General features: G+C 43.0%; 1 pseudogene; it reads left to right on the top strand.

Moving 5' to 3' along the window:
* The first annotated feature begins 2,653 nt into the window (after nt 1–2,653).
* Nucleotides 2,654–24,219, top strand: part of LOC141332989 (uncharacterized) — a 57,887-nt pseudogene continuing 36,321 nt past the window's right edge.

Genomic DNA, 24,219 nt, shown 5'->3' with positions numbered 1-24,219 from the left:
GTCAAAAATGCGCGACAAGGAATCGGGTTTAACATTTTTGGAACTCGGGCGGTACGAAAGAGTAAAATCAAAACGTCCGAAAAAAAGTGCCCACCGAGCCTGCCTAGAGTTCAATCTTTTAGCAGTTTTAATATATTCAAGGTTTTTGTGATCGGTCCATACTATGAAAGGTACCCCCGACCCCTCTAACCAATGACGCCATTCTTCTAATGCTAACTTGACTGCCAACAACTCTCGATTACCAATATCATAATTTGATTCCGCAGGTGACAGACGATGTGAATAAAATGCGCAGGGATGCATCTTGACGTCTGTGGCCGAACGTTGTGACAACACCGCACCTACCCCCACCTCTGATGCGTCAACCTCCACCACGAACTGACGTGAAGAATCAGGGGTTACGAGGATGGGAGCCGAAACAAAGCGGCTCTTCAGTTTGGTAAACGCGGCCTCGGCTGCGTCCGACCACCTGAACGTCGTTCTGGGGGAGGTTAAGGCGGTCAGAGGTGAGGCTAGTTGGCTGTAATTACGAACAAAGCGCCGGTAAAAATTGGCAAACCCCAGGAACCTCTGTAGGGCCTTACGGGAATCTGGAGTTGGCCAATCCACCACAGCCTTAACCTTTTCCGGGTCCACACGAACTCCCTCAGCCGACAAGATGTACCCTAGAAAAGGAACAGACTGTGCATGAAAAACGCATTTCTCCGCCTTGACAAAAAGCCCATTCTCTAACAGCCTCTGAAGCACTCGTCTGACGTGCTGCACATGTTCCTGGAGAGATGAAGAAAAAATCAATATGTCGTCCACGTAGACATATATGAACTGATCGACCATGTCTAGCAGTACGTCATTAATGAGTGCTTGAAAGACCCCTGGGGAGTTGGACAAACCGAAGGGCATGACCAAGTATTCAAAGTGCCCCCTGGGGGTATTAAAGGCAGTCTTCCATTCATCTCCCCTCCTGATGCGAACCAAATGATATGCGTTTCTTAAGTCCAATTTAGTGAAGACTGACGCTCCCTGCAACCTCTCGAAGGCTGAAGATATCAACGGCAAAGGATAGGTATTCTTTACCGTGATATTATTCAGCCCCCGGTAATCAATACAAGGTCGCAGAGATCCGTCTTTCTTCCCCACAAAAAAGAACCCCGCCCCCGCTGAAGAAGAGGAGGGTCGAATGAACCCGGCTGCTAGAGAATCAGAAATGTATTTCTCCATAGCCTCTCTCTCAGGAACTGAGAGCGAATATAACTTGCCCTTGGGCGGAGACGTACCTGGCAATAACTCTATCTCACAGTCATAGGGACGATGAGGAGGGAGAGAGGCAGCCCGAGACTTACGGAACACTTTCTTCAGGTCGAGGTACTCTACGGGCACGTTACACATATCCACCGCCTTCTCCTGAAACATAGAAGCAGAAACAGATGGACAAGCAGACACAAGACAGACTCATAACACTTATTGCTCCACTCAGACACCGACTTGAGCTGCCAATCAATCCGGGGGTTGTGTTTGACGAGCCAAGGATGCCCCAAGACGACGGGTGCGTTGGGAGAGTCCAGAATGTAAAGTGAAACATTCTCACTGTGATTGCCAGACACAGTGAGAGTGACGGGTTCGGTGATGTGGGTGATCTTGGGTAATGTTTGGCCATTGAGAGCGAAGACTGCGACAGTATTGGAGAGGGGAACAAGAGGAACATGATTATGAATTGCAAAATTGTAGTCCGTGAAGTTATCTTCAGCCCCAGAGTCCAGAAGTGCAGTGCAGTGATGATCGTGCTTCTGCCATCTTAACCTAATCGGGAGGAGCGTGGAGGTCGAGCTGGATGAGGTCTTTTTAGCAGAGATCCCACCCGACAGTAGCCTCAGATTTACTGCTGGGCTGGCCCTTTTACAAGCAGCTGAATGCGAAATGGCCGGGCGCCCCGCAGTAAAGACAAAGTCCTTGGGATCTCCGCCTCTCCTTCTCCTCCCGAGAAAGCCGAGTTCGACCCACCTGCATGGGCTCGTGATCGTCGTTGTGGCTGATCGCGTCGTGGCCGCTGGCTCGAGGTGGATTTCCCTCCCCAGGGGGGAGCCGAGCGGGTAATCCCCGCCGCTCGGCTCGGGAGAGACGAGAGTCTACCCGCAAAGCAAGCTCGATGAGTCCGTTGAGGTCGGCGGGTAGATCCAGGGCGTAGATTTCCCATTGGACGCGATCAGCCAACCAATGCAGGAACCTATCCCAATGCGCCTCCTCGTTCCATTGACACTCTGCTGCTAAGGTGCGGAATTCTATAGAATAGTCGGAGACGGATCTCTCCCCCTGTCGGAGATCCATCAAAGTCCGTGCAGCCTCCCTTCCTGAAGTGGGAAGTTGCAGCTGTTGCATACGCTGGGTCAACTCGGACACCTGCCCCACCAAAACTCGGATCGCTTGAGTCACACGAGCTTTTCTCCTGTTTCTCCAGCCGAGAGATGCACTCCTGTAAATAGTGCTCCATGGTGGGTTGTGAAGTGCCTGCTGCTTCCATTGTTGGTCCAATAGTTCTGTGACGGCAAAAATGAGGGAGGAAGCAAATGCAGTGAAATACAGTTTATTAGAAATTAAGGTGAGTATTCAGCAAGGCTCTGGTGATGAAATCTCTCGGCTGGGGTGGAGCAGGGGCAAGATGGCTGGAGGTGCGGTGGCGTGAGTCCCGTGGTGGTGAATCCTGGTGAAGCTCAGTGCAAACACAACGAAAATCCAGACACGAATAAATCCACATGAAGACCAAAACACACAAAGAGAGGCACCTGCGCCGGACTGATTGGCAGCTCAGCTGAGCGAGCAGACAATCACATGACAAACCACAGATCACGGGACATGAGAACACGGCAGATACGTGAACCGTGACAAAATCAATCTGGGTTAAAGTGGTTCCATAAATGACCATTTAAGGTCATACATTCTCACTAATGTGATCCTGGTTCAGTCAGTGAAGGCAATTTGATGTGCACACTTGTTCTTAAGCAGTCCTTAATGTCGGTTATGGATCTATTTGTACGGTTTAATACAGTTGAGATGTTGTGTTTTCCTCAGGGCATATTCTTCATCTGTAAACGTTAGAAAGTCATGCAAACATATCAAGTTTACTGTTAGGAGTGGATGAGGTTTACACTAGTAAACGAGTGCTGCTGCACGCTAAACAGACAATGAGCACAATATAGTAGTAGCTCAATAATTCTGGGAAAAAGTAGACATTTTGCTTAAATTATTGTTTTTGGACAAATCTGACACATGTGCAATTATAATCCTAAATGTAAGTTATTTTTATCATAGCAGTAAATGAAAACAAAATGTAAGCTGACTAATACAGTCTTAATCACTAGCTCAAATGAGTAAATGTCTTTTCCTCTTCCCAGTTAAAATGAAGGCTGTTTTCTATTATTTCATTTTTAATTTAGTTCCTTAAAGACGCATTTAAGATTTGTGATTGTTTTATATATATATATATATATTTTAAAACAACATCATTAAATCTTGGGCACAAAACAATAAATACATTTGTACGTAGTGTATGGTTTTTATTCATTTTTATTTTTATTTTTTTGCATTGCATTTCCTATGTACTTTTATGTTTAAAGTAATAATAAAGTTAAATATTTGTGTGGGGGAGAGTCTGTGTGTGTGTGTGTGTGTGTGTGCGCGCGCACGCACTTGGATGGATTAAATGTAGAGCACAAATTCACCATACTTCAGCACATCTCACTTCACATTCAACTTTTAAAGTTTTCTTTTAAAGGATATGTTCTGATGTGATGTTTTTTATTTTTTTATTTTTTATTTTTATTTTTTATTTTTTTTTCAGTAAGTTATGGGGCATTTTCCATTTAAAATGTCAGTGTAACAGACCAGTGGTTCCCAACCACGTTCCCGGAGGCCCCCAAAGACTGCACATTTTGCATCTCTCTTTTGTCTCACACCCCCATTTTAGTGCAGGGGTGCACAACCCTGTTCTTAAACATTTACCATCCTTTAAGTTTAGCTCTGACCCTGATCAAACACACTTGAACCAGGTAATTTATCATTTAATTAGAGAAACATGCAGTGTTTGGGGGCTCCAGGAATGTGGTTGGGACTCGCTTTATGATTGGCTAACATCATGGCCTCAGAAAGAATTATTGTGTGATGAATTGTTCATCTGATGGTTGAGTGGGGAGTTTGTCCATTTTCCTTGCCTTGTGGCATTAAACTGGGATTAACTTTTATTTCTTTTTTTCCCACCTTAGGCCCAACAGCACTGAAAGAGGAGAGGGAAGTACTGAATGAAACTGAAGAGAAAGATCAGTTTGAGAATCTTCATGTTTTTATAACTGGAAAAAAATCATTTTGTTCCTTACAGTCAAAAAATTCATCTACACAAAAAAGAGCTCAAAAGGCAAGAACTAGGAGTTTTTTCACTTGCTTCCAGCGTGGAAAGAGATTCAATGAACAAGGAGAATTTAAAGTCCACAAGAAAATTCACACTGGAAAGAGGCGTTTCATCTGTCAACAGTGTGGAAAGAGTTTGACTCGAAAAAGAAACCTTGAAAGTCACATGAGAATTCACACTGGAGAGAAGCCTTTCATCTGCCAACAGTGTGGAAGGAGTTTCAGTGAAAATAGAAACCTTAAAAGTCATATGAGAATTCACACAAAAGAGAAGTGTTTCATCTGCAAATGGTGTGGAAGAAGTTTCAGTAATCCTGAAAACCTTAGAGTCCACCTGAGAGTTCACCCTGGAGAGGGGCGTAACGCCTGCAAACAGTGTGGAAAGAGTTTCTCTAGAAAAAGTTTCCTTAACATTCACATGAGAGGTCACACTGGAGAGAGGCCTTACGCCTGCAAACAGTGTGGAAAGTGTTTCTCTAGAAAAAGTTGCCTTAACATTCACATGAGAGGTCACACTGGAGAGAGGCCTTACACCTGCAAACAGTGTGGAAAGAGTTTCAGTCAACGAGGAAACCTTGACAAGCACATGAGGATCCACACTGGAGAGAAGCCTTACACTGCAGAGAGGCGTTTCATCTGTCAACAGTGTGGAAAGAGTTTCAGTCAAAATGCAAACCTTAAAGTCCACATGAAAATTCACACTGGAGAGAAGCCTTTCATCTGCCAACAGTGTGGAAAGAGTTTCACTCGAAAAGTACACCTTGAAAGTCACATGAGAATTCACACAGGAGATGACTCTTTCACGTGCCATCAGTGTGGAAGAAGTTTCAGTAATCCTGGAAACCTTAGAGACCACCTGAGAGTTCACACTGGAGAGAAGCCTTACACATGCAATCAATGCGGAAAGAGTTTCAGTAAACGAGGAAACCTTGACAGGCACATGAAGATCCACACTGGAGAGAAGCCTTACATATGCAGTCAATGTGGAAACAGTTTCCGTCAACGAGAACACCTTGACAAGCACATGAATATCCACAATAGATAGAGCCTTTTTATCTGCCAACAGTGTGGAAAGAGTTTCACTCTAAAAGAAAATTCACAACAGAGAGAAGGCTGACAGATCCCCTCAGTGTGGAATGAGTTTCAACCAAAATGTATAAAACAGTTTTGGTCCTTGATTCTGTTTGGTTGAGCCACATCTGAAGCTGTTGTAAATTACTCTACAAACTGACATTCTTTGTTGCCTATGTGTTGCTCGGAAAAAAACAATGTAGGGTCTGGACCAATCATAAACAGTTGTTCATTAGATTTACCAAATAATAATTTTTCATTAGATTAACAAATGATCACAGACCCCCTTCACCCAATCCACAACACTGGATACCATAATTTCTGCAAATGGTCTTACTATGGCAACCAGGACTCCTCTGCCAGACCAGATAATCTTTACAACTCAAAAGTATGTAGAGAGAATTTTCCCCAATACTCTAAAAAGGACACATACTACCATAGGAACTAACATCTTTCATTAATTCTTAGAAAACCCTTTCTGTGAACGAACACACATATCCTCAGATCATTGTGTATGTTACTACTTTTCATTTATTTTGTATTGTGAAATGTTTTTATGCATGTGTTATGATAGATCACTACATAGTATAACACATACAACATGTTTGGTCTCGTTGAATTTGTTGATGATCTAAAAAGATGGGTGTCTAATCTTTTGATACCTATGCAACAAATTAGTGTTTTAAGAATCTTTAGTAGTTTTTTCATGAACAACCAATCCCAGCACATATGCAAATACCATGCTTACAGACAAAGAGTTGTAAACTTTCCCTCCAAAAGCAAGAGTCACCATTGGCTCTCTAGCCTTCCAATTATCAATTAACCTGGCCTCTCAATTACCTTCTCCTGACTGTAACCCCCATTAGAGATAAAGGCTTCACACAGTGACTCGCCTCAGTTCTCCTGGCTTTTCTCAGTTCTTTTAGTCCCATGTCTCATCACCTTGCTATCTTCTGGTTGATAAGTCCCAGAGCCGATGCATCTGCGCCTGGCAGACCTTGAACTCCTAGGAAGATGAGGAAGATGAACTAGAACTCTCCAGAACCCTAAGCCTGTGCCAGGCCCTGCAGCCTTGTCTTTTTATTCCCTAAAGTTCACAAGATTTCAGCTGGGTCTCTCTCTCAGCTCATTATTCTTCTTCACTTTCCACCTTGGAAGAAACTCCCAATCACCACAGAGTCAGGACACCTTTGGAACTCATCGCTCTTCAAACCTGGAAGAACGTGATCCCAATTCCAAAACCTTGAAACCATCAAGACTTTCACCCAAAACTGCATCCAGACACTCGTCAATGACAAAGGCAATGCAAGTATCATACATTTAACCAAACAAACATATTTGTTTAAAAAGTTTAATTTGTAAACCCCATTATAAAATGGCACTGATGGTTTCATTCAGGTGGTTAATTGACTCTTTTCATAACCTCATTTTTCTTGTTTTTCTATTGGCTCCATTCATCCAATTTGACTTGACCTTCCTCCATGTATGAGTGATTGTATGTTTGTTCGTTTAGATTAGTCATGTGTTAGTACTTACTTAAACTCTTGTGCACAAATTACATGGGTTTCTGATTCTGTCTTGTAAATTAATGTCCCTTTACGATTCTGATCAAGCTACATGCTCTAATGCATTAAAACTGTAAGAATGTTATTTTTTGCAGCCAAGAAAATATCATTGCTTAGAGTTGCTGTGAAATTAACCTGAATGTTCGCTGAACTAACAGATTAGTCGATGGCGATATTTAATTCTGTTACAGTTAATTCTGGCATCTGATAATTGTAATCATAATTAGTCATAAATTAATTATTTATATACATTTCCCTTTTGAACTAATTCACAACAACTATTTGTGAGGAACTACAGTTAAAGTCAACAGTTTACATCTTTTCAGAATCTGCAAAATATTCCCTTACATAAAGCATAAAACAAAGGATTCTAATTAGAATTTCTATCACCTTTGGAAGTGTTCCTTGGATTCCGTTAGGAATTGTCTTATAGGACAAGACATAAATGTCTTGTAGGATCATTTCTACATGATTTTAATGGGATTCAATTTTATCTTGAGTCTTTTAAAAATGTTGAAGAATACTACTTTTTCAATGTATCTATTACTAATCAATAGCTTTTGCAGTTTACTTAAAATCACCTTGATGTACTTTGTTCAGTTGCAAAACCTACATTAGTGCACAGCATTAGTGCAAACATTTCTAAGGTACTGATAAGACATTTCAAAAGTATTTTAACTCTTTTAAAAAGTTGCCAGAAACTCAGCATTTTCGACAGTACCGTTTTAGAATCGCACAATATGTAGGATTTCTATTCATATTTACTGGGTTTTTGAGCATTGTACACCCTGAAAGTGAGGTGCCCACGCCACAGGAGCATCCTCTCATCAAAGTTTTGCAACAATGTTAGGCTGATACGGTTCACAGAATTTGGACAAGAGGTGATTTAAGACAGGGCAGACTTCTGTACAGCCTGTCAGTGTCACTGGCTGGCCTTGCTGTATTATCATTGAAGAGAAGAAAAGGTTTGCTGCCAGTTCATTTCATGCCACTCATGAAGAGGTTCAGGATCTTCAGCTGGATGGCTCACAGCGGACCATGTTGACGTGCTTCATTAGTCTGACCTCTGCCTCGTTGCTGTGTTCTACCTGTAAATAATTATATGAATTATATGTGTATTGGTCACTCCTATACAACGTTTTCACCTTGTCCTAGAAAATTCTTAACATTGAAGACATGTCAGAACTGCCTAAAAACCTTGCTATTTAACAGATATTGCTGATGCTTTTTACAAAATTGAATACATTAATGAAAAACTATTAGTAGCTAAGTTTGAAAGTATTTTACCTTCCCATATCAAGATTTTGGAAAATGCAACAGTAAACCAAACAAAGTCTTGACTGGAATGCATGGATGTCTGTTGTTGCTTTGGTAGTCGTCACATCCACTGCTGCTCTGAGCTCTGGATCGGCTGCTGTCCGTGGTGCTGAAGATCCACAGCTTTACAAATCAAGAATTAAGCCTCTTTGATAGGGATAGAGAGTCTGGTGATTTTCAATTAGGCTGAGATCCTGTTTTGCAGAGATATGTACTATTTTCTTTGAGTTTTTGTGCAGCAAAGTCAAAAGTCAATACTAAAGACACTAACAATCAGCTATTTTTTTTTTTGGTGTGTTTTGCACATTGTTACAATAGACAGTAAGAATAGTACATAGAAGGCAGTGACAGATCATAAGTTAAGAGTAAAGAAGAAATTAAGTGTTAAGCCAAGCATATTGTAACAAGCGGGACGACTGAGAGTGAGGATCCAAATGCAAGGCTTTATTAAAACAAATCGTGGTCGAACAGTCAGGGTCGAAAACACCAGCAAACAACAACAGCAAAGATAATCCAAGAGCGTAATCCAGTAAACAGGCATAGGGTCAAAATCCAGGAGGGCAGTCCAAAGTAAACAAATGAAATGAAAACAAGAAACTATGAACCTATGACTAAGACTGAGAAAACAAAACAGAACTATGGCTAGGGCTAGGGAAAAACAACAAGGAAACTAGGAAAACCTAGGAACAAGGAAAAACGCTTGGTAGAGTCCGCTGGAGCAAAACAATACTTCGCAGTGAGAGTGTGTGCTGAGCTGGCTTTTATGGCTGACAAACAGGAAGTAACCAGCGAAGCAGCAGAGGGAGCAGCAACAGTCAGTGAGGGGCAAGGCTCCGTCTGCAGAGCAGGAGATTCAGGAGCCCTCCAGGGCGGAGCTGGAGGCAGAGGAGCCCTCCGGGGCGGAGCAGGAGGCGGAGCAGCCCTCCGGGGCGGAGCAGAGGCCCTCCAGGGCGGAGCAGGAGGCGCAGAGGCCCTCCAGGGCGGAGCAGGCAGCCACGTCATGGACTGGGATCTGGGGAGAGCAGAGACAGAGGAGGCAGACAGAGCAGGGGAAGAAATAGAGAGTTCAGGGGAGAACGCCGCCTCCATAGCCGTGACAAGGTGGACAGAGTCTTCTAAGATAGCCGTAACAGGGACGACTGGAAGTCTAGGCGGTGCAGGCTGAGTGTGAAGCCTTGGCGGCGCTGGCAGGGCAAGGAGTTCCGCTATGCACGCCACCTCCGAAAGAGGTATAGGCGCAGTGGACACGTGGACAGATGAGGCCTCCAGAGCAGACTCGTTGACAGAGTTATGGATAGATGAGGCCTCTGGGACGCAGTGTGCAGCCCACACACTCAAAATGGCGATTGCCATCACAGGTAACGCAGTCGGCAATGGGATGCCCACCGGGTTGGAAGATGAGAGGCTTGCTTGGCTTGGGAGTGAGGGCTCTGCGTGGCTTGCGAGCGACGGCTCTGCGTGGCTTGGAAGCGAAGGCTCTGGACGCTCAGGCAAGACATGACTTGGCTCTGGACGCTTGGACGATACATGACTTTGCTCTGGACGTTCGGGCGAGACATGACTTTGTTTAGAGGGAACAGCTTTGGCTTGACTTGGCTCGGAGGGAACTGGTGAGACATGACTTGGCATGGCTGGAACGGTTGTGATTTGACTAGACGTTGAAGGAGCGGCTGTTTGACTTGACTCAGGAAGAGCTGCTTGACGTGACTCAGGAAGAGCTGCTTGACTTGACTCAGGAAGAGCTGCTTGACTTGACTCAGGAAGTGAAGTTGCTTGACTTGACTCAGGAAGTGGAATTGCTTGACTTGGTTCGGGGAGTGCTGCTTGACTTGACTCAGGAGGAACAGCAGCTGTGACGTGACTTGATTTGACAGGAACAGCTGCAATGATATGACTTGACTTTGTAGAAACAGCAGCTGTGACATGACTTGACCTTGCAGGAACAGCAGCGGTAACTCGACTTGACTTGACAGGATCAGCAACTGTAACTTGACTTGACTGTACAGGAGCAGCAGACATGACATGAACAGGCTGTGGCTTGGCTGATGTGATACTGGCGAACGCTGGCTTGGCAGATGTGACGTTAGTAGTCGCTGGCTTGGCTGACGTGGTGTTAGCAGATGCTGGCTTGGCTGACGTGGCGTTAGCAGGTGCTGGCTTGGCTGACGTGGCTTTAGCAAATGCTGGCTTGGCTGACGTGGAGTTAGCGGACGCTGGCTTGGCTGACGTAGCATTAGCAGGCGCTGGCTTGGCTGATGTGATGTAAGGTGGCCGAGGCTTGACAGACATAGCGTGATCTGGTTCTGGAGCAGCAGACTCTGTGTAGGCTGGTGCTGGCATCAGGATTATGGCTTGGCGTGAGTCCGGCATGGCGGCCATCTTTGCGACAGGCTCTGGTCGGGCGGCCATCTTGTGCAGTAGCTCTGACGTGACGGCCATCTTGGCGACAGGCTCTGGCGTGGTGGCCATCTTGTGCAGTAGCTCTGGCGTGGCGGCCATCTTGGCCTGGGAATTCAGGAACGGAGGCCATCTTGTGAACAGGCTTTGGGACGGTGGCCATCTTGTGAACAGACTCGGGAAGGGTGGCCATCTTGTGATCAGGCTCTGGAAGGACAGCCATCTTGTTCAGTGGCTCTGGGCTGGTGGCCATCTTGTGAGCAGACTCGGGAAGGATGGCCATCTTGGCCGGGGGCGCAGGAACGGCGGCCATCTTGTGAACTGTCTCTGGAAGGGCGGCCATTTTGTGAACAGGCCCTAGAAGGGCGGCCATCTTGTGAACAGACTCGGGAAAGGCGGCCATCTTGGGGACTGTCTCTGGAAGGGCGGCGATCTTGTGAACGGGCTTTGGGATGGTAGCCGTATTGGGGGCAGACTCTGGAGTGGCGCAGCCATCTTGGGTGCAGATTCTGGCATGGCGGCCATCTTGGGTGCACACGCTGGCGTGGCGGCGGCCATCTTTGTGACAGGCTCAAGAGGGACGGCCATCTGGTGAACAGACTTGGAGATGGCGGCCATCTTGTGAACAGGCTTTGTGTTGGCGGCCATCTTGTGAAGGGGCTTTGGGGTGGCGGCCATCTTGCGAGAGAACTTGGGCGGGGTAGTCTTTTTGTGAGCTGGGTCCTATAGGGCGGCCATCTTGAAAACAGACTCAGGAAGGACAGTCATCTTGTGAACAGGCTCAGGAAAGGCAGCCATCTTATGAACAGGCTTTGAGATGGTGGCCATCTTGAAAACAGACTCAGGAAGGACAGTCATCGTGAGAACAGGTTCTGGAAAGGCAGCCATCTTGTGAACAGGCTCTAGGTTGGCAGACATCTTGTGCTGAGACTCTGGGCTAGCAGATATCTTGTGCCGTGGCTCGGAGCTAGCAGACATCTTGTGCTGTGGCTTAGGGTTAGCAGACATCTTGTGCTGTGGCTCTAGGCTGGCATACATCTTGTGCGGAGGCTCTAGGCTGGCAGACATCTTGTGCGGAGGCTCTGAGCTAGCAGACATCTTGTGCTGAGGCCCTTCTAGTACTCCCACAGTGTACGGAGATCCACAATGTAACAACACAAAGTCAATAAACTGTGTGAGGCTCCAACTAGGGTCCTCATCGGGTAAATTGTCACTGATATCTGCGTCCAAGAACCTCCAGAAACATTCCTTGATGATGGTTTCATTGCAAGGTGCCAGGTAACAATAAGCCATGAACTCCCTCACATAGTGCTCAATGGGACGGCCATTTTGAAAGATGGAGCAAAGCAGATTTACGGGGTTGGACAAACTTCCTGCTGAATCCATTCTTGGTGGGTTGTACTGCTGGTGGGTAAAGCCGCTGGATCCGGGTGTGGCGAAGTATTCTGTAACAAGCGGGACGACTGAGAGTGAGAATCCAAATGCAAGGCTTTATTAAAACAGATCGTGGTCGAACAGTCAAGGTTGAAAACACCAGCAAACAACAACAGCAAAGATAATCCAAGAGCGTAATCCAGTAAACAGGCGTAGGGTCAAAATCCAGGAGGGCAGTCCAAAGTAAACAAATGAAATGAAAACAAGAAACTAGGAACCTATGACTAAGACTGAGAAAACAAAACAGAACTATGGCTATGGCTAGGGAAAAACAACAAGGAAACTAGGAAAACCTGGGAACAAGGAAAAACGCTCGGTAGAGTCCGCTGGAGCAAAACAATACTTCGCAGTGAGAGTGTGTGCTGAGCCGGCTTTTATGGCTGACAAACAGGAAGTAACCAGCGAAGCAGCAGAGGGAGCAGCAACAGTCAGTGAGGGGCAAGGCTCCCTCTGCCGGCCTGGTGTGACACATATAAACTACATAAAGATCAAGATCAAAAATTGTTGGTTATCCCAAACCAGCTAATCATAAAAAATCTGAGATTAATAAAAATTAACAACAACAAAATGTATAATTTTGTGTGAGACACAGATACAGATAATAATACATAATCTACAAACTGGCTAACACTATTAACATACATTGTGGGCAACTGGAGACAGACAAACCAGAAAATTTGGACAGGTGCGAAGAAAAAACACAGAGATGATAACACAAGGACAGCTAATGAATGAAAACCAAAGATGGGGACAATGAGAGACAGGTAGTTTATAGATAAATGTAAGGCTAACATAGTCATACTAAAAGCCAATATAATGGGGACTTCAACCTGTTGGAACAAACATAACTATTAAACACACACATCTCATTTTAGTAACTCAGCTTTAGTAAATTCATGATCAGTTTATAAAAAGATTCAACACAAGGATTGTTTAGCTTCAGTTTTGTGAGTTTATTATTTCTTTGAATATTAGTGTTTGTAAACCAGTGAACTGTCATAATTTGAAGGAAATGTATGTTCTTCATTATATTATTTGGTCATATGCTTGCCTTTTAACAAATAAATCAATTATATATGTTGCAAAAAAGTTTTATAACAGGTGTAAACAGGGATTGACAACTATCAATCTGAAGCGGGGGGACAGTGCTTAATAAAATTGCACCAATACTTGAACAGGGAAGACAGACAATACATCTGGACGATAGAGACCCAACAGAGACAGAATGCACAGACTTTGATTTTAATATATGGGGTAACTGGGGAACACGGGTGCACAGAATGACTAACTAGACTAAAGGAAAGGAAAGCGACCAAAAAAGGGCACACAGAAACAAAAACAGGTCCATATTCCTGGCATATCATCCCCCTTCTGGAAGGTGCACCCTTGCACTGATGGAACAACACAAGGAAGAGAATGATGAACAGAGTCTAAGGTGGAAACGACGGAGGACCCTCCCTCTGTATGTCCTTGTGTCTCCTTCCCTTTCTCAGGGAAAAAGGGTTGTAGTTGTAACCCGAAACGGCGATTTTAAAAATGCTAACAATGTCCTTTTTTGTGCTTCAACCAAAAAACTGCACTTCCTGTGAGATCTCTTTTCAATTCATGATATACAAATGTGAAGTTCTTACACTGTAGACAGAGCAAACGCATTGTCCATAATCCATATTATTCCTTGCACTTTTATGCATTACCGTGTCAACTAGCTATATTGTGTTGGACTGAGCTTAAAGTGTACTATGGACAAAACATAATGCTTTAAAATGTGAATTAGAATTTTCTATTCTGTACATTTTGTTTGAAACTCTTTCTACACTGAGGGGATCTGTTAGGCTTCTCTCTATAATGAATTTTCATGTGCCTGTCAAGGCTTCCTTTTTGACTGAAACAGTTTCCACACTGTTTGCATGTGTGAGGCCTCTCTCCAGTGTGAACTCTCATGTGAATTTTAAGGCTTCCTTTTTGAGTGAAACTCTTTCCACACTGTTGGCAAATAAAAGGCAAATATATATATATAATCTCTATACAGACTAAACTGAATTTTTCTGTACCATTTTTGTCTCCTAGGAAATAAAATGCAACAAATTTAGAAAGAGACGGTGAAATAAGGAAAAGAGGATAAAATCCCCACACAATTCTTTCTGTGGTTTTATTAAGGGACCTGTTAGGTCAATGTCAAAGTTTATTTATCTAATTTAAATCACTTTTAAAACAAGTGTTTATTAAAGTGCTGTACATGCATACTGAAGCAGCAAAACAGCACCAGACCATCACACTACCACCACCATATTTTACTGTTGGTATGATGTTCTTTTTCTGAAATGCTGTGTTACTTTTACGCCAGATGTAATGGGACACACACCTTCCAAAAACTTCAACTTTTGTCTCATCTGTCCCTCAGAGTATTTTCCAAAAAATCTTGGGGATCATCAAGACGTGATCTGACAAAACTGAGACAAGCCTTTATGTGCTTTTTGCTCAGCAGTGGTTTTTGTCTTGGACCTCTGCCATACAGGCCATTTTTGCCCAGTCTCTTTCATGCAGTTGTGCAGGCTCTTTAGATTTTGTTGCGGGGTCTTTTGTGACCTCTTGGACGAGTCATCGCTGCGCTATTGGGGTAATTTTGGTTGGCCGGCCACACCTGGGAAGGTTCACCACTGTTCCATGTTGTCGCCATTTGTAGATAATGTCTCGCTGGAGTCCCAAAGCTTTAGATATGGCTTTATAATCTTTTCCAGACTGATAGGTCTAAATTACTTTAATTTTCATTAGTTCCTGAATTTCTTTGGATCTCAAAATGTGTAGCTTTTGAGGACCTTTTGGTCTGCTTCACTCAAGCAGGTCATATTTATGATTTCTTGATTGTGAACCGGTGTGGCAGTAATCAAGCCTGGGTGTGGCCAGAGAAACTGAACTCAGGTAGGATAAAACACAGTTATGTTTTAACACTATTTCACACAGGGACATGTGGGATTGGATTTTGCATCTTGTGTTATCTTTGATCAATATTTAAATTTTTTTGATGATATGAAATATTATAGTGTGACAAACTTTAAATTTAAAAAAAAAAAAAAAAAATCAGGAAGGGGGCCAACACTTTTTCACACCACTGTCAAACAGACAAGAGTCCAGGACAATCATAAAAACTTAAAATCATCTTTACTCTTTGGCTTTTAACACAGAATGAGAGTTAAGACTATGTCCCCCTGGTTTTTAACCTTATGGGAGGAACAATCAAAAGTAAATGCTCAGTGGATCTAAGTGCTCTTGTTGGAGTGTATAGCTGTATTAAGTCAGAATATTCAAGTCCATTTAGTGATTTAAACACGAAAACCAATATAGATTAAAATCGATTCTAAAATGAACGGGAAGCCAATAGAGAGGTGCCAGAATTGGTGTAATATGTTCTCGTTTGTGTGTTCCTGTCAACATACGAGCAACCGCATTCTGTACCAACTACAAATGTGTGAGAAGTCTGGTTAATACCTAAAAATATGTGCAACTCTTTCAAAGTCACTAAAAGATAGAAATTACTTCACTTTGGATAACTGCCTCAACTGAAAACAACTAGTTTTAATTACTGAATTAACCTGTTTATCTAGTTTTCACTCCATAATAACACCCACATTTTTATAATCTTAAAACACCAAGATCCAACTGAGAAGAGTCACGAGCACCCCTGGATCCAAATACCACAACTTTTCTTTTCAGGGCCTACCAGGTTTATTGTCTTCAGGACAGTCCAACAATGGTGCTATGGACTTTGCATCTTTCCTTTTCAAAGGCAGATAAAGCTGAGAATCATCTGCATAAAAATTAAACGAGTTGGGGGTCACGTGATGCTTTAAGAGCGGCAAGACGTGTCTGACCGAGCTCCTCGCCATATAGCTGAAATTCTTACCAAACAGACGTCCTAATTGTTTAAAGAGTGCACAGAATTGAGGATAAAGTGATCAGGATTTCCCTAGATATCTTTTGGTCCCAATCAGATTCGGCTAGCAAACAAGAAGAAGAAATACACGCCAGAACAAGAGCGCTATCGCCGAGCAAGATGGCGAAAACTCGGGCCCAGCTGCTTCTAACAAAGCTGCGGTAACGGGAGATGCAATTAATTGTATCGTCAAAAATGTGTCGATTGTTCTTGAAAAGATGCAAAAAGCACTTGAACCTATAGAAGACCTTGAAAATAGAAGTCGGCGTCAGAATATCAGAATTGTTGGTCTCAAAGAGGGCACTGAGGGGGGCGACCCGATAGCTTTTTTTGAGGCTTGGATCCCAACCACACTGAACGTGAACACAAAGGACGGAGGGATCAAACTGGAAAGAGAGCACCGTACCGGACCACTGAGAAACGAAGGTGAAAATCCGAGACCGAGACCCGTGATCGTTCGACTGCACAATTATAAAGACAAAAGACTGATCTTAGAAGCAGCAAGACGTTTGGGTGACCTCTGTATTGAGGGGGGAAAAAAGTGTCGTTTTTTCAAGATTTCTCGGCTGGCGTGCAGAAGAAGAGAGCGGAGACGGCGGAGATCCGACGAAGATTGCGGGAAACAGGATTCAAGTATGCCTTCATTTACCCTGCCACAATAAGAGTGTTCAACGCTGCCGGTAAGGACACATACCTGACAACGACCAGGGAGGTGAACGCTTTCTTGGAATAAACTTAAGTACCTGCTTAGAGGATGTTATATTTCTTATGATGTACAGAACGCGCAAGGTACTCTTACAGTATGCAATTAATGCATAGGATGACTGTGATAAACATTAGCCTGTTTGGCTTGGAGCACTGTCTGCACAAATAACTTTAATTTATGACACAAATCACCTGCTAAAACAGCTAATATTATTAAAACTTCATGTCAGGAGCTCGGTCTGATTGATATATGGAGATTTCTTAATCCCACAATTAAAGTTTACACATTTTATTCCTTCCCCCATCAAACCGCCTCACGTATTGATTATATATTCTTCTCAAATCAGATGGTAAGTTTGTCTGAGAAACCTAAAATAGGCCCAATAACTCTGTCAGATCATGCACCTGTAACTGTTACTATGTCACCACCGCGACCAAATTATCAATCGTGGAAATGGAAACTTAATCCCTTCCATCAACTCGATGGGAAATTTGTTGATTATTTAAAAGAGCAGACAAAATTGTATTTTCAACGTAATGATACAAATTAAATGGAACCGAGAACAATATGGGAAGCTTACAAGGCTTTTCTGGGAGGAATGATAATTGCCTACTGTTCTGCCCTCACTTTGGTGTCTCTCTTCCCGAAGTTAGACAGATAGATAAACTCTTTCCAACACGTTGACTTGTGGGAGAATGCCACTTTATTCCACACCACATTGAGTATGTTGAAACAGAGTGAAACTACAGAAAGGGGAAGTATACAACAATGCTTCCATTTAGTGCTATTTATGCTATATAGTACTTTCACAGCTTTATAAACAATAAATGAATATAAAATTAACTTTTAAAACTTACAGACAATGCTTTCTACAGGTGATCACAAGATGAATGTCTGCTCAAAGTTTGTTGAGTGAAGTTCTACTTGAATAAGGCAACTAACTGAATTAACTGTCTTGGAATGTTACTATGGCAACTATATTTTAAAGGATGCAACATTACTATGTATGAGAATATGATTACTATAAACATTAAACTTAAATGGATGATCCAGAACACTCCCCGTCTGGCATCTATAAGATGTCATCACTGCACTGACTTGCAATCCACATTTATTCTTCTTCTGAAGGCAAGAGAAGGACTGTATCTGAGATAGGACGTAGGTAGACTCTTGGTATTCCGTCCTTTATTGTCTTCACCTCAACCTTCCTGACTCTTCCATCATTTCCTTGAAATCCCCTTTGTACAATGCCCATGGGCCACTCACTTCTTTTAACTTGACTGTCCTTGAGTAGAACCACATCACCGTGTCGAAGGTTACGCTTCTCTTGTTGCCACTTTCTTCGATTTTGTAATGTGTTTAGATACTCTCTTCTCCATCGATGCCAGAAGGTGTTGGCTAAACTTTGAACTTGTCTCCACTGACGGATGTAGAGATTCCCTTCATTAAACGTTCCTTCTGGGGTTAGAAGTGTGCCAGTCTTTTGTGTGAGAAGTGTTGCTGGGGTTAGGATGAGAGGATTGTTTGAATCCGTTGATACTGGTATTAATGGACGAGTATTTACTATAGCTGAAACCTCAGCCATGAATGTGGTCAGGACTTCATGGGTGAGTTTTGCTTGACTGATTTTCAGCAACATAGAATCAAGGATGCGTCTGGTGATGCCTATCATGCGTTCCCAGCTGCCTCCCATGTGCGATGAGTGTGGTGGGTTGAAACTCCAAGTGCATCCATTATGACTTAAAAAGTTCTGCATTTCCTTGTTACTAGTGTTTGTACTGATTTTCAGTTCCTTGCATGCCCCAACAAAGTTTGTACCGCAGTCAGATCTTATCTGTTTAGCTGGTCCTCGAATGGAGAAGAACCTTCGTAGAGCATTTATGAAGCTTGATGTGTCCAATGATTCAATCACTTCAATATGTATAGCTCTTATGCTCATGCATGTGAATAATACTGCCCAGCGTTTGCTGTTAGCTTCACCTCCTCTAGTTCGGCGTGCTGTGATCCTCCATGGTCCAAAAACATCCAGTCCGACATAAGAGAAAGGAGGATCAGTACTTAGGCGATCTACAGGTAAATCGGCCATTTTTTGCATTTCTATCTTTCCTCTCAATTTGCGGCAGGTAATGCACTGATGGATAATGCTACTAATTCTTCGTTTGCCACCAATAATCCACAGACCAGCAGCTCTCAAAGCACCTTCTGTGAAATGGCGTCCTTGATGTTGAACCTGGGAGTGATAATGTCGAATGAGTAAGGTTGTGATGTGACTACGACCAGGTAAGATTAAAGGGTTAATTTCGTCTTTCTCAAAGGCTGACTGAGATAAGCGGCCACCAATCCTGAGTAGGCCTGACTCATCTATGTATGGGCTCAGATTGTAGAGAGGACTGTTCTTAGATACATCCGTTTTTCTTTCAAGGCACTTTAGTTCATCCTGAAAGGTCTCCTGTTGCAGGCTACGTATTATGACCTCCTTAGCCTTTTGTAGATCTTCTACTGAATGTGGTTTATGACACATGTGCCATCCTCTGCATTCCTTTGATTTGTTGTTTTTGCTGAAAGAGTGAGCAATGTGTTTTAGTCTTGAAATAGTGTATATAAGGCGCTGCCAGTCTGAAAATTTCTCAAAGTATTTAGTGTTAAGTTTATGGCAGACGACTTCAGTGGCACAAACGCTGACTTCGGGGCGAATATCAGTGTCAGATTCGGGATCAACTAAGTCCATTGGAGTTGAAGAAGTTGCTTCTTGTTCAAGTGACTTGTATAGGAATTCTGGCCCTGTTAGCCATGTGCTTTTCAGTAGGTTTTCAGCTAAGATAGATCTTGAAGCATGATCAGCAGGGTTGTGGTTTGTAGGAACATACTTCCATTGCTCTGGGCATGTGGATCTTCTTATACGTTGTACTCGGTTGTTCACATACACGTAAAATCTTCTAGACTCATTGTGGATGTATCCAAGAACAACTTTACTATCTGAGTAGAAAGTCACAGCATCAAATTTGACATCAATCTCATCTGTGACAGTTTCAGCTATCTCAACGGCAAATACTGCTGCACATAACTCAAGTCTTGGAATTGTAATTTCAGGCCTTGGAGCAAGCTTGGCTCTTCCACAAATGAAACCAACATTTACTTTGCCTTCTGTGTCAGTGGTCCTTAAATAGGCAACAGCAGCAATGGCAGTGGTAGAAGCATCACTGAAAACACACATTTCCTTTCTCTTTGCATTGTTGAGAGTGTTGGGAGTGTATGCTCTGGAGATGGTAATTTTTTCCAGTCCTTTCAGTGAGTCTCTCAATGATTTCCATTCATTGAACATCTGTTCTGACAGAGGATCATCCCAGTCACTTGCCTCCATGGTGAGCTCTCTGAGCAAAGATCTACCTTTAATGATTACAGGTGCTGCAAATCCAAATGGATCAAATAGACTGTTAATTGTAGATAAGACTCCACGTCTTGTGTATGGTTTCTCATCATGTGACACTTTAAAGGTGAAAACATCTTTTGAAACATCCCAGCTAACTCCTAAACTTCTTTGCATATGTGGAAAGTCAGCAGCAAGGTCCAAGTCCTTCATGTTCTTTGCTAAGTCGTTTTGAGGAAATGCTCTCATCACTTCAACTTTGTTTGAGGCTATCTTATGTAGGCGGAGATTTGAAGCTGCCAGCATGGCTTGGGCATTTCTAAGCAGTGTAATGGCCTCTTGTTCTGTAGGAAGGGATATAAGAGCATCATCAACATAAAAGTTCCTTTCAATGAACTGTCTTGCCTCTGAACCATGTTCCTTCTCTCCTTCTAGGGCAGCTTTCTTGAGCCCGTACATGGCCACAGCTGGTGAGGGACTGTTGCCGAAGACATGCACTCGCATTCTAAATTCCACAATTTCGTTTTCTATTTCATTGTTTTTGTACCAAAGGAAACGCAGGAAGTTGCGGTGGTCCTCTCTGACTACAAAGCAATGAAACATTTGCTGGATGTCAGCTGTTATGGCAACTTGTTCTTTCCTGAAGCGCAGTAACACCCCAAGTAGGCTGTTGTTCATGTTGGGTCCAGTCAGAAGGACACTGTTTAAAGACACTCCTTGATATTGAGCACTGGAGTCAAATACAACCCTAATTTGACCTGGCTTTTGTGGATGATACACCCCAAAGATAGGAAGGTACCAACACTCTTCATTGTCGGAAAGAGATGGTGCAGGTTCAGCATGCCTGTTTTCAAAAATCTTAGCCATGAAATCTAGAAAATGGTCTTTCATGAGTGGTTGTTTTTTAAGCATACGTGTGAGTGAATGGAGACGGTTAGTTGCCTGTTGTCTGTTATTAGGAAGTCTTTCACGTGGACTGCGAAAGGGAAGTGGAGCGACCCAGCTGTTTGTTTCATCTTGGTAGACTTCTTTACGCATCATTTTCAGAAAGGCAAGATCTTCCATAGATGGAGCTAGTTTGTCATCATCCTTTGTGGACTGGAAGATGTCAGTCATGTTGCTCTTTGTGTGTGTTGTTTTAAGTTTTTGTTCTAAAGGTGAGATTAATGAAGTCATATGTTCATTGTTATTGCAAAACTTCTCTTTGATTTTGATATTGTTCGGGCACGTTCTCATTTGGCTGTGGCGCCCATTCATGAAAATGCTTGTCTTAAAGGCACTAACTTCAGATGGTTTGTGAGCACCATTCAGACAGACATCTCCTACAATTACCCATCCCAACGCTAACTTCTGAGCAAAAGGAGCATGTAGAGGACCATTGCTCTGTTCCAATACTTTGTGCACCTCAATGATGTCTCTTCCAAGAAGAAGAAGAATCTCTGCCTCAGGGTCAAGTGAAGGTATCTTACGAGCTATTGATTTAAGATGAGTATGGTTCCAAGCAGCATCAGGAGTAGGAATCTCAGCTCTGTTGTCAGGAAGTTCATTACATTCAATGAGTGTGGGAAGCATGAAGCTAACACTGTTATCAATGGATTCCACAATGAAACCTTTTGCTCTGCGACCCAGGATTTCTGATGTACCGGCGCATGTTTTCATTGTGTAAGGAGATGCATTTTCAGTTACACTGAATTTGTCAAAGAAAGCAGACCTTGCTAAAGACTTGTTACTCTGGTCGTCTAGAATGGCATAGGTTTTCAGCTTCATATTAGGATGATCTTTGAAATATACATTAACTAAGCAGATCTTGGAACATGATCTTCCTCTGAAACCATTCCCACAGACCTTTGTGCAGCTGGATGTAGCGATAGTTGTGGTGGGCTGTTCATCGACCTCCCCGCCATGCTGTAAGGCAGGGCTGAAAGTGTCATTTTTAGACCATGGTGCTGGACCAGGATGAAGGGCTGCTGTGTGTTTTTCACTGTCACATTCTAAACACCGAATTGTTGCAGGACAATTCTTGGCTTGGTGCGATGTTGAAGAGCAGCAGCGGAAGCAGATGCCGTTTTCTTTTAGAAAGGCTTTACGCTCGTCCAATGATTTCTCCCTAAATCCTCTGCATTTGTAGAGAGGGTGGGGTTTCTTGTGAATTGGGCACTGTTTGCTGAGGTCTTCTACTGCCACCATAGACTTCCCTTTATGAATCGCATGGCCTACTTCTGTCTTGTGCACAGTAACAGTGAACCCTTTTGCTCTGGAGGAAGATTTCTGTCCTGTAGGTAGTGTTTTGTTTGGTATATTAATTGTAAAACTAGGGTCATTTCTCATGTGTGCCTCATTCCTGATAAAGGTGGAAAAGAATGTAAAAGGTGGAAAGCTAACATTGTGTTCTTGCTTATACCTAGATCCTTGTTGCATCCACTTCTCTTGGAGGGCAAACGGCAGCTTCTCAAGAATAGGGGCAATGCCTCGTGCAGTGTCCAGGTAAGACAAACCAGGTAGGTATCCTTCCATTTTGGCAGATTCAATTTCTAACAGTAAGTCTGCTAGTTCTCTAAGACGTTGAGGTTCTCTATTTAAGAGTTTGGGAAAGCAGTCGATTTTATTCAAGAGGGCAGATTCCATCGCTTCAGCTGATCCATAGCACTGTTCCAGCCTTTCCCAGATCCTGCTAAGTCCTACAGCAGGGTGATTGATATGAACTGACCTTATTCGTCGAGCATGCTCGGCTGATTCTGGACCAAGCCATTTGGTTAGCAAGTCAAGCTCCTCGCAAGGCTTTAAGTCAAGGTCTTCAATTGCATTTGAGAAAGTTGATTTCCATGCCCAGTAATTCTCTGGCTTGTCATCAAACTTAATGAGACCGGCAGTGAGTAGGTCTCTACGAGCTAGGAATTTGGCTAAATTGAATATCTCTGAGTTTTCAGGTTTTGTAACATATGGCTCATTTCTCATCTTAGGTGAGTAATGTGCATTTGAGTTATAGCAATTAGATGGATTAGAATAATGAGGTATTGTGTCCTGACTCTTTGCTTCTTTTTCAGGTACTCTGACAGGCTCAAATCTGTTATGTGGGTCCTGTGACCAAAAGAGTGGCTCACCAAATGAATTGACATTTTGTGGTGTTTCTTGAGAATATTGAATAGACTCTCTATGAGATGTGAGAGCATTTTGCTGTTCTCTGTCGTCTGACTGGAATAGTTGTGTGACAGGCTTTGATGATTCATGATGATCTCTGCTTTTGTATGCATTTTGATCATGAACATAGTTCTCAGTTCGCTTGAGTGAATAGAGATTTGTGCTCATTTGTTTACATTCATGTTCAGATGATTCTTCTATGTTAGCTGCATCAACTATGGCCTCAAAGGCTGTAGCTTCAGCTAAGGCTGCTTCTGCCTCTTTCTCTTGTTGGAGCGCTTCCAATGTAGCCTCCAAACGTGTCTCTTCTACCTGAAGCTGTGCTTTCTTTACTTTTATTTCAATCTCTCTTTGTGCGTATGCTGCTCTGGTACGAGCAGCTTCCGCTTTAGCTCGTGCCTCTATTGCAACAAGACTGGCTGCTGATCTTCTTGAATGGGTTGATCTGGATGATTTGGATAAGTGTGAACGTGAACACACTGACCTGTTCGTATGGCTCACATTTTCCTTTGAAAGCATTTTACTGTAGATTCACTGCGCAGATGAGAAGTTCATTCACAGTTGCTGTAATCACTGTTGATTTTGTCTTTTCACTGTTCTGCCCTCACTTTGGTGTCTCTCTTCCCGAAGTTAGACAGATAGATAAACTCTTTCCAACACGTTGACTTGTGGGAGAATGCCACTTTATTCCACACCACATTGAGTATGTTGAAACAGAGTGAAACTACAGAAAGGGGAAGTATACAACAATGCTTCCATTTAGTGCTATTTATGCTATATAGTACTTTCACAGCTTTATAAACAATAAATGAATATAAAATTAACTTTTAAAACTTACAGACAATGCTTTCTACAGGTGATCACAAGATGAATGTCTGCTCAAAGTTTGTTGAGTGAA

The sequence above is a fragment of the Garra rufa genome, chromosome 4 (genome assembly GCF_049309525.1).
Source record: "Garra rufa chromosome 4, GarRuf1.0, whole genome shotgun sequence".
In the NCBI taxonomy this organism is placed as follows: Eukaryota; Metazoa; Chordata; class Actinopteri; order Cypriniformes; family Cyprinidae; genus Garra; species Garra rufa.
The sequence above is the reverse complement of the archived record's forward strand: the minus strand, read 5'-3'. Positions and strand labels throughout refer to the sequence as shown.